Source organism: Hemicordylus capensis, chromosome 4, assembly GCF_027244095.1.
Source record: "Hemicordylus capensis ecotype Gifberg chromosome 4, rHemCap1.1.pri, whole genome shotgun sequence".
Taxonomy (NCBI): Eukaryota; Metazoa; Chordata; class Lepidosauria; order Squamata; family Cordylidae; genus Hemicordylus; species Hemicordylus capensis.
This window is the reverse complement of record NC_069660.1, coordinates 283,803,328-283,822,732: the sequence shown is the minus strand read 5'-3', so window position 1 is coordinate 283,822,732 and position 19,405 is coordinate 283,803,328. Positions and strand designations below refer to the sequence as shown.

General features: G+C 44.8%; 1 long non-coding RNA gene across 1 annotated transcript; it reads left to right on the top strand.

Annotated features, from left to right (window-relative positions):
* Positions 1-814: 814 nt before the first annotated feature.
* Positions 815-15,103, top strand: LOC128325317 (uncharacterized). The gene is made up of 2 exons (XR_008307376.1): positions 815-1,009; positions 14,422-15,103. It is a non-coding gene; the product is annotated as an uncharacterized LOC128325317 (long non-coding RNA).
* The last annotated feature ends 4,302 nt before the right edge of the window (positions 15,104-19,405 follow it).

Here is a 19,405-nt window from a genome sequence, read left to right as displayed (position 1 = left end):
TCCTCAGGGCAGAACAGGCTGGAGAGTATAATTGTTGCTTGAGCCTTTTGGCAGTGAATGCATCACATGCACATTAGAGACCTAATGGAGTCTAAATACTGGTCTGTCTCACCTTTAGGTGCGCCAAAATCCCAGCAATTGAATTAGTAGCTTGACTTCTTTATCGCTACAAGAAATGTACAGATGAATTGGGTGGCAAAAACAATCTGTTAAGTTAGGGCACCAGATTAGGACAATTTAAATGCCGCCCCTGAGATTGAGAGAGAGAGAGAGCTTAACATTGAACAATTCTTGCTTAAAACAACCAACTTAAAACTCCTGCTAACATGGCAAAGAGACACCTTTTAACGTGGTGATTCTCTTTATTTAGCAGGGGGAGAGTAACTGGCCCTATCCACCCCCAGCACAGTACCTCCAGTGACTATTGCTGGTATCTATCTTACGTTTCTTTTTAGATTGTAAGCCCTTTGGGGACAAGGATCCACCTTATTTATTTATTATTTCTCTGTGTAAACCGCTCTGTGTAAACCGCTCTGAGCCATTTTTGGAAGGGTGGTATAGAAATCAAATCAAAACAAACCAAACAAACAAACTAGCTATAACCCTGGTAGTAGTAGTTGCTGTTGCTGCTGCTTACTCCAAATAATTTAATAAAGTTGTTCTTATGACCAGCCATACCTGGGTAGGACAGGTATGAGGGGAACTTCAGGTGATTTCTCATCCAGGTGCTAAGTACACGGAACATATTTCCCTTCCATTTTGCGGTTGCTGCTGGTGACCAGAAAAAAAATGGCTGACAAACAAGCCTAACAGAACTTGCAGCCTAACAGAACTTGAAGCCTAACAGAACTTGTGTGTCGGGTATGCAAATACCCACTATGCATGCGCTGCGGCCTTCAAAATGGCTGTCATAAGCCAGGAAATGGCCGTAAAGGTCCCCAAACGGGCCTTAACAGCTAAAAGATCAGGGGGAGGCTGGTGGGGGAACCTTCTGAGATCCGGGGACCTGGTAAGCCTTCCCCCCCCCATTTTTTTTAAAGCTTAGAACCTCTGAAATGGCTTGAACCCAAGCCAAACATTGTTTCTAGTTCAAGGTACCAAAACTGAACACTCTTGGTCCAGTTCGAGTCCAGTCGAAACTCAAACCAAAGTAGACAAACTGGTTTTGTGCACACCTCTAGTTAAGATGATGCACAGGGTTGGAAGAGATCCTTATCTGAGACCACACAGGGCTGTTGCCAGTCAGTGACTATGCTGGGCAAGAGAGGCATCCGCCTGCATCTTTCAAAGCTCCTCGCATCTGAAAAGGGTATCTGTCCAGCAAAGCACTCAAGCAGGGCTGCCATGCTTAGTCAATTAACTGGCTAAACTTATTCCTTCAAAACTTTTAGTTCAATTGAAAAGATGCTGCCCATTAATTGAAACAGCAGATTTCTTAAAATTAAAAAAGTTAATTATTTGTATTGAACAAATGCAGGTGCCATTTTAGAATATCTTTTTTATTCTCCTATCTATCTACAGGAGGAAATGCCTCTTTAAAAATGGTGCCCATTGTGCCATGTGCAATGTCCTTATAATCGAAAAAGAAGAACAGAGTTTGACAGTGGTTCCATCAAAACAACCGGGTTGTCTGCTGTTTCGATGAAACATTTCGGTTTTGTTTCAAGCTCTAAACAAAATGCAAAATCAATTTTGTGCACATTCCTAATCCAGTTGTAGTGTGAGGATGTTTGTTTGTTTGTTTGATATATATCGACCATTTTAATGCGGCTCAGGGTGGTTTACATTTAAATTCAAATCATTTCAATTAACAAAAAACATAGAATAAAAGCAGTTAAAATACTCATGAAACACATTTAAAAACCATTACTCATAAAACATATAACTCATTACTCATAAAACACATTACTCATAACCCATTACTCATAAAACACATTTAAAAACCATTTAAAATCAGTTAAATATTATTTTTAAAACAGGTTGAAAAGATGAGACTTTATGGCTCTCTTGAAGGCCACCAAAGATGATAAACCTCTTATGCCTACAGGAAGCGCATTCCACAACTTAGGGGCGACAACTAAGGAACCCTAATCCCAAATCGCTACCAGATGAACTGGTGGCACCCAAAGATGGACCTCTCCTGATTATCGTAATGAGCAGTGGGGATCTTGTAGAGAAAGACACTCTCTCAGATAAACCGGACCTAAGCCATTCATGGCTTTAGGTAAAAATCAGCACTCTCCTGGAAACATATCAGCAGTTGGTGCAACTGTTTAAGAGCAAGATAATGGAATATGAATCTGCTCAAATAGGAGATAAGTTAGTTTAAGACATATAACGGAAGGGATTCTCAAACTTAGGCTCCAAGCTGAAGTTGGACTACAATTCCCATAATTCCCAGCCACAATTCCCATTGTGGCTGGAGGTAATGGAAGTTGTAGTTCAACCACAGAGAATCCCTGCCTTATGAACATGGATATTTACATCTACTAAATGGGCAAAGAAACACTTTTTAAAATGCTAGCACTCTTACACTAAGCAGAGAGACAGCAACTGTCCCTATTCAGCCCAGCATAGATCCAGTGTGTGTGTGTGAGTGTGTGAAGTTGGAGAGCACTTTTGGGAAAGGGAATCTCTTTGAGATTGTTGTTGTTGTTGAATAGTGGTATATAAATATTTTAACATATGTGTAGCAGAAGCAGGAAAGAAAATTAGGTTCCTGTCATATGATATTAACCTATAATTGCTTAAAGCTGCAACCTCTTATGCACACTTAAAACATCTTCACAAGTTACCTTTCCACAATCACTGAATGTCAGGAGTGGGTGGGAGGGGGGAAGGGGCAGAAGTGGATATGTTAGTATTTAGAGCATGGTTCTGAATAATGAGGATTTGTTGGAGAGGTTATGGAAATATTGGCACTTACACATGTGGCTTTAATGCCCTGTAATTTATTTATTTTTTAAAGTTGGCACTGGATCCTTCTGTACAGAAAGGACATAACAACCATCACCATTCAGACTGATCCAAAAATAGTACTACTAAACATAGTCCCAACTGAGATACATCCAAAACTTATTAGGGGATTGGTTTTGTATCTTTTGTTAGCAGTGAGACGCATTACTGAATGAAAATGAAACCAGAGAAATCAATCTTCAGTTAAAATATGTTTTAAAAGGGGGGGAAGGGAATAATTAATCCAGCATAAATGGTCATCCAGATTCAAAACATCACAAAATTAAAAAAAAAACACCCAACAACAACAACCCAAGAAACTCCATAGAAAGATGCTTGCTGTTCTTGCAATAAAAGTTATTGATACCATGCGGGAAAAGTTTGATAGATCAGAAAGACTGAAATTGAAATATATATTGAAGATCGTTGATAACAACTAATGCTTTTCTCTATATAGTAGTGCTATAAAGCAAATTGTAAATCTTTGCTGTAAAGCAAATTTGTAGAATGCAATAGAAGTCAAATCAGACTACTGTTGCATGCACCAAAGTTTCACATGCACAAAGGGGGAAATTTGTGATTTTGTTGGAAATGCAGCTCCTGCATGGCACCGACTCTTAGCACCAGCAACCCTATTGACCACTAGGGGCGTTAGGGTTGAGACAGCCTTGAAGGGCATTCCCTCTGCTCTACTTCCCCTTTGTTCGATGGATAGTCTCAGGTTTCATTCTCTCACTTGAGAGACGGAGTACCCTCTTCTTCCTCTCCCACATCCTATATGAAGCTAGCAACCAAGCATGTAAGTCTTATCTATCTCCCTGATGGATTTCCCAAATAAACTACTTTATTTGGAACGTTAACTCTGTGTCTCAATACAATATTAATTCCCACCCCTTGAGCTCTCGCACAGATTTTTCTTACCTCCCTTCCTTCTGCAGCCCTCTGTGCCTCCTGAGAACATGGCCCTGAGAGTACTACAACCCTTAGAGACATGTTTTCAGGAGCCACAGAGGGCTGCAGAGGGAAGAGGGGATTGGTGGAAATCATCCATTCTCCATTGTGCATGTAGCACCTATCAAGTGTGTGCAACATTTGTCAGGATGGCAGCCAATGTTGTTCTCTTACAGTTTTAATTTATGTGAGTAATTGGATTTGAGCTTGTGAACTAAGCTATCTTTGTACTACATTTATTTTAATTTCTGGGGGAAATTTTAAAAAAATATTTATTAAATCATGGGGATGATTTCTTCCTGCATTCAAGGCTGTCCAAGGATCATAGGAAGCTGCATCATACTGAGTCAGACCATTGCTTCATTTAGCTCGGTATTTACTTTCTTTCTTTCTTTCTTTCTTTCTTTCTTTCTTTCTTTCTTTCTTTCTTTCTTTCTTAGGTTCCAGGCAGGAATATTCTGCAGTACATCCTTTGTATTCCAGGACAGCAGTGAAGTATTCATTTATGGAATAAGGGAACCTCCATATTCCCATGGGTATATATCTGACGTAGTAAGGAGTTTCTTCTAAAGTAGATGGGAAATGATAGTGTACAGAGAACCAGAATCAGCCAGCATCCGCACTACATGGCCATTATGTTTAACTTAATTAAGGCAGATCTGGCCACAGTTACCCATGCCTTAGTCACATCATGGCTGGATTACTGTAACGCACTCTATGTGGGGCTGCCCTTGAAGAATATCCGTAAACTGCAGCTAGTGCAAAATGTGGCAGCAAGGATTGTATCTGGAGCTGCTCATTGGGATCACATCACACCCATTTTGAAAGAGCTGCACTGGCTACCAGTTTGTTTCCGGGTCCAATTCAAGGTACTATTTTAAAAATCCTTAATGGTCTGGGCCTGGGATACCTGAGAGACTACTTGCTCCCGAGCGTTGCTGCCCGCTTGATGAGGTCATCTGAGGGGGCTCTGCTCCAGGTGCTGACAATGAGGGAAGCTCGACTGTAGTGCACGCGGGACAGGGCCTTTTCTGTTGCTGCCCCCAGACTCTGGAATGCTCTCCTGGTGGCTATTCGCTCCTCTGTCTCCATCATAATTTTTAGAAAGTGTGTTAAATCTTAGCTTTTTACCAAGGCTTTTATATTATTATCTCTAGTGCTGCTTCTTTGTATTTTGTACAGTTTTTATGCTTGTGTTTTAAATTTTTAGTCAGATTTGTTTTATATTTTAGCTTAATATTTTAATTGTGTCATTTTTATAGTCATTTTTAATTTTTGTGTGAACCTCCTTGGGACTGTTTTAATGAAAGGCCGTATGCAAATTTAACAATAAATAAAAATAAATAAAATAAACTTGAAAATGTGGAGAAGCAGGTTCTGATTCTGTCACACTGAAAATTCTGCCAGGAAGTGGTTCATCTGCCTCATCCCTATCATAGTGAATCAGTAATGGAGTGGACAGCAGACCTGCAAACCTTAGCAAATTCCACCACCACCCCCCGCCCATTTGCAGCTGTTGCAAGTGACCTTCTGTGCAGGACAGAGAGCAAAATTGGCTTTGTGAGCAGTCTCCACATTGGTAGCAGTGGTAGCTCCTTCTTTCTTGTGCAGCCACTTCTGGGGCAGTGCCATATGAGGAGATTAGGTTTGGACGGATTTAGACTGAACAGCCTCGATTTCAGGAGGTTGGTGTTAGGGTACCAAAGAGAGTGATTTGGCATAGTCAAAAGCATTTTCCAGCCTCCTAGCCATCTGTATAACTTTATCCACGGTAAATTTCTTCTCCAATAGAAGTTTTTCATGCAGTTTGGAGCAATTTGTTTTCATAATAATCTGATCCCTGATCATTAGGGGTGTGCACAACCCCCAAAATATGGCTTGATTCAAATTTGAACTGAATTGTGTCCCCCAAACTGGTCCAATTGAACTGACTCGCCAATCTGATCCATTCAATCAAACCAGTTCGGCTGTTTGGGTGACAATACTTGTAAAGGGGAATCTGGTGAGAATTCCACCTTACAAGTGAAGGAGTTGGAGAGCGGCGAAAAATTTCGCTGCTCCCTGCTTACTACTTCTCCCTGCTTACCACCCCTATCCCCAGCCAAATCTCCAGCCAGATCACTGTTTAAACACAGGCTGCCTGTGTGGTGGCAGTGTGGTTCCACCCTCTGTGTATGCGCAAAGGCTGGAATCACCCCACCCCCATGCGGGAAGCCTGTGTTTAAACAGTGAGCCAGCCGACGATTCAGCTGGGGATTGGGGGTGGCAGTCAGGGAGCTACAGCGAGCCGGGTAAGAGCCTTAAATAACCTTTGTCACCACTCCACCACCACTAACCACTCGATGTAGAATCAGTTTACATCGAAATAGGCTTGGTCCGGTTTGATCGTGGACCGTACCGGCCCCAGTTTGGTTTGTGACTGAACCACCAAACCAGTCCTGTTCATTTCAAACCTGTTCTACATCGAACAGTTCATGCACACCCCTACTGATAATTTCATCAGTAAATTTGGCAAACTCACAGGTTACACTAAAGGCACACAATGCTGTGACATTCTGATCGATAGGTTCACCAGACAGTTGGGATCTAGAATGGAACTTGTAATGTTCAGCAATCACATTCAAAGTAGGTTTGAAATTATCATCTAAGGCTTGAAGAACAGCTTCATAAGAACTGGCATCCCCTTCCAAGTTAGCAAGAAAGGGCAAATGATTATATATTCTTTGACCTTTAGGGCCCAGGCTCTGAAGCAATATAGCCTTCTGCTTTGCTAGAGTAAAATCAGAAGTCTGTATGGTGAGGAGGTTTACCATTGTTCCCAAGGAAGCGCAGGTTCTCCTGGGAGCAGACAAGAAAAAAAGTGCTGGTGGGATCTGAGCCATGCTGCAGTGGGCATCCAGTGAGCAACAAAGTCCAGGATTGATGAGGGGAAAAGTACCTTCAGGGGCTGTGTGTGCAGGTTAGGAAGCTGGAGAAACAATCAGTAGCAGCGATAGTAGAAAGCAGTTCAGGAATGTAGGCCCAGTAATGCAATGAAATGAGGCTGCAGGAACATTCACAAGCTTTGTAGGCTCACAAGCTTAGGTGGTTGAAAATCTCATCACAAAATGTTTTATAGCTGCTTCGCTCATAGACAAAAAGAAATCTTATGTAGATTTAACTAAAAGTTTATTCAGAATCAATTCCATTTTCTCCTTCTCCTTTCTTTCCCTATTCTCTTCTGAATCCACTCCCTCCGCCACCACACACACGCTCTCTCTCTACAGGATCCCCACTGGGACAAACATCTCAACAACACAACATAAAAGATTACTAGATAGAATACAACAGCACTCTGCCACTGAGCTATGGCCCAATCCCCTAAGGAGAACATCTTACACTGCTCACACATGTGGTCTGCCATCCAAATGCATACCAAGGCAGGTCCTGTTTAGCAAAGGAGACAATTCATGCTCACTGCCACAAGACAAGCTCTCCTCCCCACTTCTCCTCTGTAGACAAGAGCTTATATGGAGGTGCCCAGGGTGTGGTCAGCAGACAGCAGTGGGGCATGGCTAGATGCAGGCTCCTGCTCTACCAAATTCAATGAACATGGGAAGGTAACTTGTGAAGAGTCGGTGTGTGCACAGAAGCCTCTGGGCTGGTTCGGTTCGAGTCTGAACCAGACCCAGGCCAGGCCAGTTCAGTCTGGCACCCCCTTGAAACCCACCCACCCCGGGCTGGGGAGGTTCGTGGACATTTCACTATTTATTTATTTTTTAAAAAACAACTTACCTCTTCTGGGGGGCTTCCCCGAGGTGGCGGAGGGGTCCTCGGAGTTTCTCTCTCTCCCTGCCAGGCTTTCTTTATGCAAAAAAGGGCCCCATTCGGGCATTCTTCAGCTCGTTTGGGCCTTTCCCCCGGTGTGTTGGCCATTTTGGAGGCCGCCATGCATGTGCAGTGGGACCCAGCATGGCCAGGTCATGACCCAGGCCATGCAGAGGACCATTGCACAGGGGCAGCAGTCTCCAAAATGGCCACCACACCAGAGGAAAGACTTGAATGGGCCAAGCAACGTCTGAACGGGGCTGGTTTTTGCATAAAGGAAGGCCAGTGGGGGGAGGGGGGAACCTCTGCAGATCCCCCTCCACTGCCTAGGAGAAGGCCCCAGAGGGGGTAAGTTAATTTTTTAAAGAATTAAGTAAAAGGTCCTCAAACGCCCCCAAAGTGGGGGAGGTGTTGGTCCTGGTTCAACATCAAACCTGTTCAACGTTGAACTGGTTTGCACATCCCTAGTGAAGAGGGCTCGTCCTGGGAGTAAATCTCACTGAATTTAATGGGGCTTACTTCTAAGCAAATAAGCTTGGGTTGCAACATCATCATCATCATCATCATCATTATTTCTTTACACAGTCAGACAGGTGTTATTGACTAGTTTGTTTTATCCAGACATCGAGTCCTTCCCAAGGACCTGGGATGGCTGAATTTTATCATCAATACTGTTGGTTATTATAGATATCGTCGCAAAATATAGGCTGTTCCCAGTAAAGCTCCTTTTTGTAATTGGCTGATGGTGATTTCTGTAGCCCCTATGGTGTTGAGGTGCTCTTCAAGGTCTTTTGGAACTGCACCCAGGGCGCCAATTACCACTGGGATTACTTTGGTCTTCTTCTGCCACAGCGTTTCAATTTCAATTTGTAGATCTTTGTATTTGGTGATTTTTTCTATTTCTTTTTCTTCTATTCTGCTATCCCCTGGTATTGCTATGTCGATTATTTTAACTTGTTTTTCTTTCTTCTCGACTACAGTTATATCTGGTGTATTGTGTGGCAGATGTTTGTCTGTTTGTAGTCAGAAGTCATTATTATTATTATTATTGTTATTATTATTATTATTATTTTAAGAAAATGGTTATCAGGCCTTAGAATTCATACAATTACCCTGAGAGTGCTTCCTGATCTTATCCTTGCTGGGTTCCCTGAGCCTGGGCCACAGGAGGCCTGCTCCCCACTTTCCTGTAAAAATGACTTCCACATTCCGTGTTCCAATTACTCTGAAGGGCATAGCTGTGTCTCCAATAAACTCATGCTAGGGTGTAGGCTGACTTCTAAATACTACCCAACATGTGTTTCTGATCACACAATGAAATTTTTACGGTCGACATAATGCTGTAAGTGGAGCCTCAATAATAGTTTAAAGCCCTTTTTTATTTACATATAAATCTCAAAATTAAAAAAAAGTGGAGCACCTGAACACTCAATAAAGCAGCAATCCACAATCTGCTTAGACCAAGAATTGTACCAAAGTCACAGAGACTTTTCTGGATAAGGGGGACGAGGATTGCAATCTCGTTGTCTTTATTTTAGCTGGAACCACATAGTCAACTATCCTGATGCTTTGTTTTGAAGACACAGAACCCTTCAGGGACACCTTGGAAGAATGCAGTCTTCTATGGCAGGGTGGACAACTCAGGCTCTCCAGCTGTCATTCGACTACAGCTCTCATCATCCTCAGCTGCAATTTATAATGGAAGTTGTAGTCTAACAGCAGCTGGACAGCCTGCTCTATGGTATCTCTTGACTAAAAGGGAACAGAGAGGGACTGAGCTTGTTGTGTCTGATGGTTCTGCCTTGTATGCCTTAAGAGCAGCAGCCATTCGGTTTCTGTGGATGGAGGGAGGCTACAATTGCGAGGCTGTTGAGGACATGTAATATAACATGGCTGACCACATTGTCCTGCATCAAGACTAGTGTTGGGCTAGTGTAATCCTGTTGGACATGCACAAGGATGGGGCACAAGGACATTGCACGAAGAAAGCAACATCTCCAAACTTGTTCTTGCGCTAGCAGAAGATGTTGGTATGTTGTATGACATACTGCACGACATGTTGTGAAACCATGTATGTGTCCCACAGTTACCCAACATTGCAGAGCACTGCAACTTTGTGCAGCTCTGGAAGCTTCTTAAGTGCAGCAACCTCTATAGCACAACACTAGTCTGGATGTCAGTCATTATTTGTAGGGTTGCCAACCCTTCAGGATTATCATGGAGCCACCAGGTGACTATTGAAAACAATTCTGGAAATGTTAATGGCTGGTACTGTGAACATGTTGAGAAAAAAGTCCCAAGGAATACTATCAATCAGGGTTGGCAACCCTAATTTTGCAGGATATTCTTGCATGGGTTTAATGGGCAATAGGTAATGGGATGGGAAGGGAGGGAGGGATGGGTCATAGCCTGTGCTAGCTCCAGGTAGCAAAGAGCTTTAGGTGAAATGCCCTGGTGAGCCCCACCTCATAACAGCAGTGTCTTCACATTGCTTCTTTAAATTAGCAAAGCAGAAACCTAATGGATGAGGAGGGCATTCTGGAGGCAGAACAAATAGATGGGGGCAGGCAGGGCATTCCAAGGTTGAGGCATCATGTCCATAAAGGTCCTGCTCCTTGTCACCCAGCTCATTGAGTTGTACTCCTGAAAAAGTTCCTCAGTTGGTTAGCTTAATGTCAATGCAAGTGTTCACTGAAAAGGTATTGTCTGATACATACTTGGAGGCAGAAATAAATGTATGTGTGTACGGAAGTTCTGCATGCACCAGAGAGTGTACTTGGAGCTTCTGGTGGAAGATCCACAACTGCATGATCCTATACCCTTAGAAACACCTTCTTAAACCATTTTATGCCATTGAAACACACACACATACACACCACAACACGCAGTATGGAAATTAAGGTGATCTTTCCAGGGAGAGGTCTCTCTTCTTACCCTAGTAGCTATCTGGCTTGCTCTGTGTGTTTTTCCTTTAGAACAAAACAATGCCTGCTCTTGACAGTGCTTATAAACAAGGCCTGTAGTCAGTGCTGTGTAACCTAATATCCTCCCCACAGCTACACTGTCATTCTTATGCCAGATCCTTGCAGAAAATCCTCGTAATGTAAAACAGGTCGTTGGACCATTGCGCTGTGTTCTTCTCCCTGCCCCCCCCCCACCGCCCTGTTTTGAATTACTTACTGGGAGGTGTCACTTCAAATCCATGTGGGTTGCAGAGAAACCTGACAGATTCCACAAGTTGGGTGTTTTCCTAGTTGGAGGAAATGGATGCTAAACACAATGTCATCTAGATTGAAAATAATGGTTCTTAAGTGTTCCCTGTTGTTTGCCATAAATATTTCTAAACCGCAGCCCGTGACTGGACTTGCTTGTTTTAAATGACTGATAATGTGAAACTTGTCATAATTCCTAGCCTATGAGGAGCAAAGAGGCACCGCAGTTGAGAATGCATACAGATGGCAGGGCTGGTCTTGCCATGCTGGATGAAGGTGGCATGCCTCTGATGATTTGGGGATACAATGACAGGGCAGGAAATGGCTAGAGGAGAAGCTGCAGCTGAGATGTAGAGTGCCTTCTTTGCATGCAGAAGATCCCAGGTTGAACCCCTGGCATCTCTAGGTAGGGTTGGGAGAAACTCCTGACTGAATCGCTGGAGAGCAGCTGCCTGTCTGTGTCGTCAATACGGAACTAGATGGACCAATGGTCTGATGGACTAGTTGTCTGCCTATGCCTATGCTGCATGTCTTTGATATAGCTGACCAATGGACCTGAAGCAGGGGTGGAGCCACCATTGCACAGGGGGGTTCAAAGAACCTGGGCCGCTGTGCTCAGAGGCTGTGCCTGGCATCCCAGCCACACACCCCACGTCTGATCTCAGACACAGGGGGAGTAGCCGGCGCCGCGTTTTCCGCGCAGCCGGGAGCACCTCTCCCTGCTTGCAAAGGCAGAGAGATGTGGTCCCGGCCAAGGTTCAGAGTGGAGTTCAGGGAGTGAAACCATGGGTTCCTTCCTGCCTTCAGCTCCGGTTTCTCGAATTCGGACATGAATCCAAGCAGTCTGGAGGCGAAGGGACCCCCAGTTTGCTGTTATGTCTGAATCTGGTGATTATGAGCCCCTGGTGGTGCAGTGGTAAAACTGTTGCCCTGTAACCAGAAGGTTACAAGTTCGATCCTGACCAGGGGCTCAAGGTTGACTCAGCCTTCCATCCTTCCGAGGTCGGTAAAATGAGTACCCAGAATGTTGGGGGCAATATGCTAAATCATTGTAAACCGCTTAGAGAGCTTTGGCTATAAAGCGGTATATAAATGTAAGTGCTATTGCTATTGCTATTGCTATTTTTATGTTCCTCACCCAAAGAACTGTGATTGAAATGGCAGGGAGGCAGAGCATAGTCGTCACTAGCCAGTTTCATATGTCAATTTCAAAAGATTTTCTCAACCCTTCAGCATTTTCCATTTGTGGGACATCAGGAGAGGGGAGCTGGTCTTGTAGTAGCAAGCATGACTTGTCCCCTTAGCTAAGCAGAGTCCACCCTGGTTGCATATGAATGGGAGACCAGAAGTGTGAGCACCGTAAGATATTCCCCTTAGGGAAAGGAGCTGCTCTGGAAAGAGCAGAAGGTTCCATGTCCCCTCCCTGGCATTTCCAAGAGAGGGCTGAGAGAAATTCCTGCCTGCAACCTTGGAGAAGCTGCTGCCAGTCTGTGTAGACAATACTGGACTAGACCTATGGTCTGACACAGTATATGGCAGCTTCCTATGTTCCTAGGTTCCCATCATCACATTCCCTCTTTTTGTCAGTATTACATACAAATATAATTGTTTGCCATAAGCAAAACAGGGGGAGGGGGAGCCTTCAAATAGCCTAATATTTTATACATATACATATAGACATTACAAATACTATTCAGAGATATTCGGAGCTCTAACTATTCAATTAGATATTTGGTATTTGATGTGATATTTGGACTGAATATAATCTAAGCCAAAAAATATCTAGTTGATGTTTTACACAGCCCTACTGAATACAAGACAAGGAACCAGTTCAGATGATATGTCTGCTGGCCTCTCCTCATCATATTTGGTGGACGGGAAGTGCACGCACATCTTCCCCACAATCTGGCGTGCCATCTTGCATTGCATCATCACGTTATGATGGTTCAACTGAACCATCGCCATGCAATTATGTGTTGGTGGAAGGGAACACCCATTAGAGAGGAAACGTGCATGTATGCCCTCCTCTCTCCCATAATGCAGAAGGGCCAGCAGACAAAATCATGTGAACTGGCCTAGTAACAATTTGAAAAAGTACAATAAAAATGACCAACACAAACAGCCAAAGCCTTCAGGCTAAAAACAGCAGCAAGACTTTCACTAAGAGCTCAGCAGCTGAACCTCCTCCCAAACAGGTGTGTGTGTGTGTGTGTGTGTGTGTGTGTGTGTGTGTGTGTGTTTACACTAGCTGAGTTCTTACAATCACAGCAATCCTGGTTAAAGAAGGTAACTAGGATTTTTAACCAAGATTGCTGAGCCCCATAGAGCTGATTCTAAAAACACAGATTTCCCAACCAATCCTGGTCAAACCACTGCAGCTAACCCAGAGCCAGCGTGGTGTAGTGGTTAGAATGCTGGACTAGGACCGGGGAGACCCGAGTTCAAATCCCCATTCAGCCATGAAACTAGCTGGGTGACTCTGGGCCAGTCACGCATCTCTCAGCCTAACCTACTTCACAGGGTTGTTGTGAAAGAGAAACTTAAGTATGTAGTACACCGTTCTGGGCTCCTTGGAGGAAGAGCAGGATATAAATGTAATAATATTAATAATAATTTAACTGGGATAGATAACCAGGGTCAGAACCTGGTTATCTATCCTTTTACATACTAGTTAACCACAGTGGTTTGACCAAGATAGTCTAGAAATTCTGGCTTCTCACAATCAGTTTGCAGGATTCAGCAATCCTTGTTAGTTCTTTAACCCTAGCCTGATTCAGACATTATACTGTACGAGTGTACAGATATCTGTATACTTGTACATGTATTTGTGTGAATATACTTGCATTCATTTTAAAAGTGAGCCTGGGTACAGGACCCTCAAATGCATGGTACAGGTAAGAAGTGTATTGCTATACCTGTGTTCAGCATAAGGTGTGAATAACTGTACCTGTATACACAGTAAACTCACAGTACAAATATTCAGCATAATGTCTGAATAAGGCTACAGCCTCTGAATAATGTGAGTTCTGGGCTGTAAAGGCTACCACCGGCTCACTTGGTGGCTACTCAGGACTGGGCCTTCTCTGTGGCTGCCCCTCCCCTGGGGGCTCTGGAATGCACTCCCTGTCAAAATCAGAGCATCTCCATCTCTGGCTGTTTTTAAAAAGACCCATAAGACACACCTGTTTTCGCAGGCTTTTAATTAATTAATTTTAAATGGTTTGTTTTATACCACAAAATTGTTTTAATCATTTCATCCTGTTTTTTACGTGTGTTTTAAGTTATGTACTAGGGATGCACACATCAGGTGGTATATCAATATTATAAATAAATAAATAAGACTGGCAAACTGACAAACAAGCAAACAAATAAATTGCTGGCTAGCTGTTGCTGGTGTCAGGGACTGCAAGGAGGACTGGAAAGCTGAATGCAGCTGAATGAACATTCCATTTACCCTTGTCATATTACAGTTCACTTATTGGTGTTTTTCTTACAGTCACTTCTTGCTTGAAAGTTGACCCCCGCTGCTTATCTCTCAATCTGAAGATGCTGTCTCTTCCCTTAGAATGCAAAATGGAAACCCCTGACTGGGATCTGTGAGGCCTTTATCTATCGATCAGAAAAAAGACTAAAAGCCTCACTCCATTTGTACGCTTCACTTCCGCTCCTGCCAGAGAAACTAAGCACTCGCTTTATCCGCCCCAATATTCTATACAGTCAAGACTGGCTGAGAGGTTGTTTGTTTGGGGTCCACTGCCTTTATCAGTGAAAGCTAGCAGGTTCCCTTCAATCTGAAACTCGTCACAAGATGATACATCCAAATGGCTCTGCAAAAGGAACATCAAAAGGAGACAAATATCATGTCCAGAAGCAACTGACAGGCAGAGTCATCACATACAAGCTTTCCCTGCGAGAAAAGAAGAAAAGAAAGAACCTACCAAAGTGGTGAATGCTTGATTTGTGAAGAGATATGTATCACCAGGCTCTGACTTAATAACATCAGAATTCACTTGCTGCACTACCAGCCTCCAAAAAAACCCACTTTCAATGCATATTTTTCCCTCCAAAGGAGAGAATGATGGGAGAGACTGGATACCTCCCTACAGTTCCTGGTCTTTATTAGTCAATCAGCTGCACGCACTGCAGGCATTCAATACATGTTCGTTCTGTACTGGTAACAGGCATTCAGAGTATAATTTGTTCCGATTTCAAGGCTCTGCTTCTAAAGCTCATTGGACATATGGCTTTAGCTTGCTCAGATCTAGCCTTCAGTTTCACCATACAGGACCAGTCTGAATGATACATTGTCCAAATGGCTGCCCCCATATAATTAAGACATGTGTAAACACCGTGTGCATGCCAAGGAAGAGACAATTTTTTTCAATCTCCCTTTCCCTCTGAAATCCATCGTGAGTCCCCAAAATATGTCCCTGAAGGCTGCACAACCATCAGGGACATATTGTAGGGGGGCCAAGTGGGCTTCAGAGAGAAGGGGAAGTCAACAGAAATCATCCCTCCCCTGGAGTGCGCATGCAGCATTAGAGCACCAGCTCTTCATTACTCTAGACGTCAGTTAGTGCTCATTCATGTCTCTGTGCTTGGGCAATTGGCCAGATGCCTTCATAAAAAGTTACATGGAGGTCTGGAAGGTCCTAATGTTCAGTTCAAAGTTTATTACGGTCTATGACCAGCAAAACAAGGGGGGGGGATACAATTTTTGTATTGTCTGGAAGGTCCTAATGAAATCTTTGGTGACCAACTCGGAGGAAAGTATGGCAGTGTGACTAGCCGGTGGGGGTGCGGGGAGGTGTATGGATAAATGTAAAACAAAATTACATTCCTTTGCCCTACTCAGATATTATGTTGTACATATGCACAGGTAGCTGTACACATACACATTTGTATGAATGCCTGCATATGCATTCAGAAGTGAACCTGGATACAGTTCCCTCAAATGCTGGGTACAAAAAGGAAGTGTACTGCTGTACGTGCCCTGAACATAACATGAATAACTGTACAGATCTGTATCGGAGTACACTGTACACAGAGTTGTACATACATTGAACATAATGTGTGAATAAGGCTCTTATATGCCATTATTCCTTGATGACTGTAGCTGACTGAATGCGTTTCCTGACCTACTTGGAGACAACACAATCCCAGTCACCCTGCAGTGTAAATAGGGCATGAGCCCACGCCTATGAGGTGGCTTGCTATTTTGCTTTACAGAAGCAGAACTGGGGTGACACACAATGTGCAGCTAGCTGCCTGTCTTAGTGGCAGCACTTCACGCTTGAGGTTTCTGCAGCACTTCAAATCCTGCTGGTATGGCTTGTGACGGCAGAGAGGCTGCATGCCTGCTAAGGAGAGTGTCCTCTCACTCCCACTGTTACCTCCACTGGGAATATTTATTTATCTATCTATTTATTTTATTACATTTCTATACCGCCCCAAACTTACGTCTCTAAAGGGGATAGTAGCAGGACTGTGTGGACACACTCCTTGATAGGCACAGAGCCCTCCCTGCCGTCACAAGCCGCACTGGAGAGGCTTAAAATGCTGTGGAAGTGGAGAGTCATTTAGACAGGTGGATTGCTGTGTGGCATGTCAGCCACTGTCAGGAGAAGGCACTCTTGAGAAGCTTTCAGGGGCTCAGCATTGCAGGTGGTATACTATTGATGTCTGCTCTGGCCCTCTAGGGAGAACTGGGCCCAGCTGGCAATTGAAAGCCACCAGTTGGGTGGGCTCCCCTCCACTTTCTATGGTGGTGGGTGCAGTTTTTAGCCTAGGCTTATGACTTTTCCAGTAGGCTTATGAGATCACCCAGCATTCTGTGTCTGTGTGTCCCCCAGATCAATTTTTCAACACCTGGACCAATATGAACCAAATCGGGTACAGTTGTAGGGACACATAGGAACACCTCAATGGCATAGTTTGTGATGATGTCATCCACCCCGATCCAAGATGGTGGATGTGTAAACTTTTGAGGCACAAGTGGGCAAACTTGTGAACCACCTAACCGATTTTAACCAAATTTGCTACAGCTGTAGGAACACATAGGGACACCTCAGTGGCGAAGACTGTGGCAATGTCATCCACCTCAATTCAAGACGGTGGACACATAAACTTTGGAGGCACAAGTGCACTAACATGTGGACAGTCTAACTGATTTGAACCAAATTTGGTACAGTTGTAGTAGTGAGTGACACACAGGGACACCTCAGTGGTGTAGTTTGTAATGATGACATCCACCCCAATCCAAGATGGCAGATGCATGAACATTTGAGGTGCAAGAGATCTAACTTGTGGACCTTGATGTGCATCAAATTTAGTCCAGATGTAGAGACAGTGAAAGGAAAGTAGGCTGATTAGTTCTTACTAGAACTACTTGTTTATTCATTCTTGGTGGACCACCAGCAGCAGCAGCAGCAGCAACAACAACAACAACAACAACAACAACAATATTTTAGGTGGCAGTTGCTGCCCGCTAACATTTCCCCCACCCCACCCCTACAGTGCCTCATAATGTCATTATGCTATGTGGGACCAGGTGCAAGGTCCCTCTGGCAGCTCCCTTCTTCATTGATTTCTGTGCATGGGCATTAGCACATGCACCCCAGCCATGCTCCCTTCATCCATGTCAGATGCTGGTGTGTAGTTTTTGCCAGGATGGGGCTCTTCAGCCTCATTGCAAAGCTTCCTCTCCTCAGTCAGGGGTTCATTGACTCACTGATTAGGGTGGGAAAACTCAGCAACGGGGCTGAATGGCCCCATCCGGACACTGACCACACCCCCTGCGTCCAAAGTGGATGCAGGGGGAGTGGTCACTAGGGACCCTTCCCATCCAGCGTGTAAATGAAAAGCTGGCTGGCTTGGTTCCCTCCCCACCCCTCCCTTGCAAAGAGGCAAGGAAGGGAGAAAAGCCCCAAGCCAGCCAGCGTTTCAATGCAACACTGGCTGGGAAGGAGAGGGGTGCACCTCGCTCTCCCAGCTGCCAAACTTGCTGGCTGGGTGCAGGAAGGTCGGGAGCAGGGGGGTGTCCTGGGTGCCTTGGCAGATCCCCCAGACTCTGGCAGCTGAGGGATACTCATCCTGCTTGCCCTATTGTGCCCACACCCCTGTATGGGACATTGTTCATAGGCTCCAACTATCCCTGTTGTCCATAGATTCTGGAATCTATCCCTGGTAAATCACTGTCCTTATTCTGCTCCTGTTCCTGCCTCTTGGGTATACCTTCATCATCCCCCCCCCCGCCAATGCTAAAATTGTCTTTCTTCAGGATTCTGCTACCTCCCCAGAGTCTCCAGACATCAAATCTTCAAATGGATAAATGGAAGCGTTATGTCTCTTGAGCACCTGCATGTCAATGGGTGCACAACACAGTGGCATTATACAGTTCACAGCATCTGAATCCAGTTAGTGGGTTGTGGGCTTGGGCAGTAATCTTTGGAATGCTAGTTGGTTAGGAACATAGGAAGCTGCCATATACAGAGTCAGACCGCTGGTCCATCTAGCTCAGTAATGTCTACTCTGATTAATAGTACAGTGGCTCTCCAAGGATTCAGGCAGGAATCTCTCCCAGCCCGACCTGAAGATGCCAGGAAATGAACCTGGGATCTTCTGCATGCAAGCAGATGCTCTACCGCCGCCACCGCTGCCACCACCACCACCCCATTACAAATATTTATATACCACTCTTCAACCAAAGTTATCAAAGCAGTTTTTACAGAAAAATAAATAATAAGATGACCCCCTGTCCCCAAAGGGCTCACAATCTAAAAAGGAACATAAGGCAGATACCAGCAACAGCCACTGGAGGGATGCTGTGCTGAGGTTGGATATAGCCAGTTGTTCTCCCCCCCGGTAAATATAAGAGAATCACCACTTTAAAAATTGTCTCTTTGCTCAGTTAGCAGGGGGTTATGGTCACTGAGCTACGGCCAGGCGTGGAGCCTGACCGCCGGCGGCTCGTGTGCAGCCACAGCAGCGGCCCCACTGACCCCGACCCCCGCTTCTGACATCAGACACAGGGGCTAGCCATGCCCCCGCATCTGACGTCAGATGTGGGGGAGTGGTCTGGTTCCCGAGCAGAGCATTGAGGCTCCCTTCAGGAGTTGGAGTTCAACTCTCGAAGGAGCCACATGGCCTCTTCCGGAGCTAAATTAAGGCTGATGCTGCTTAGAGTCGCTCCTGGCTGCGCTGCGAATGCAGCGCCAGCCTTTTAACTCCTGAAGGGGCCACGCGGCCCCCTCTCGGGAACTAAACCAGCACCCCCGCGTCTAACGTCTGACGGGGGAAGGGTGTCGGGGCCGCAAGGTGCGGCCCCTGATTGGGCGCGGCCCGGGTTCTTTGAACCCATTGGACCAATGTCGGCTTCACCCCTGGCTACGGCCCCATCGCCTAAGTGGAAAATCTTATAGCATACAGAGTTCCCATGCAGTCACCCATCCAAATGCAAATCAAGGCAAACTCTGTTTAGC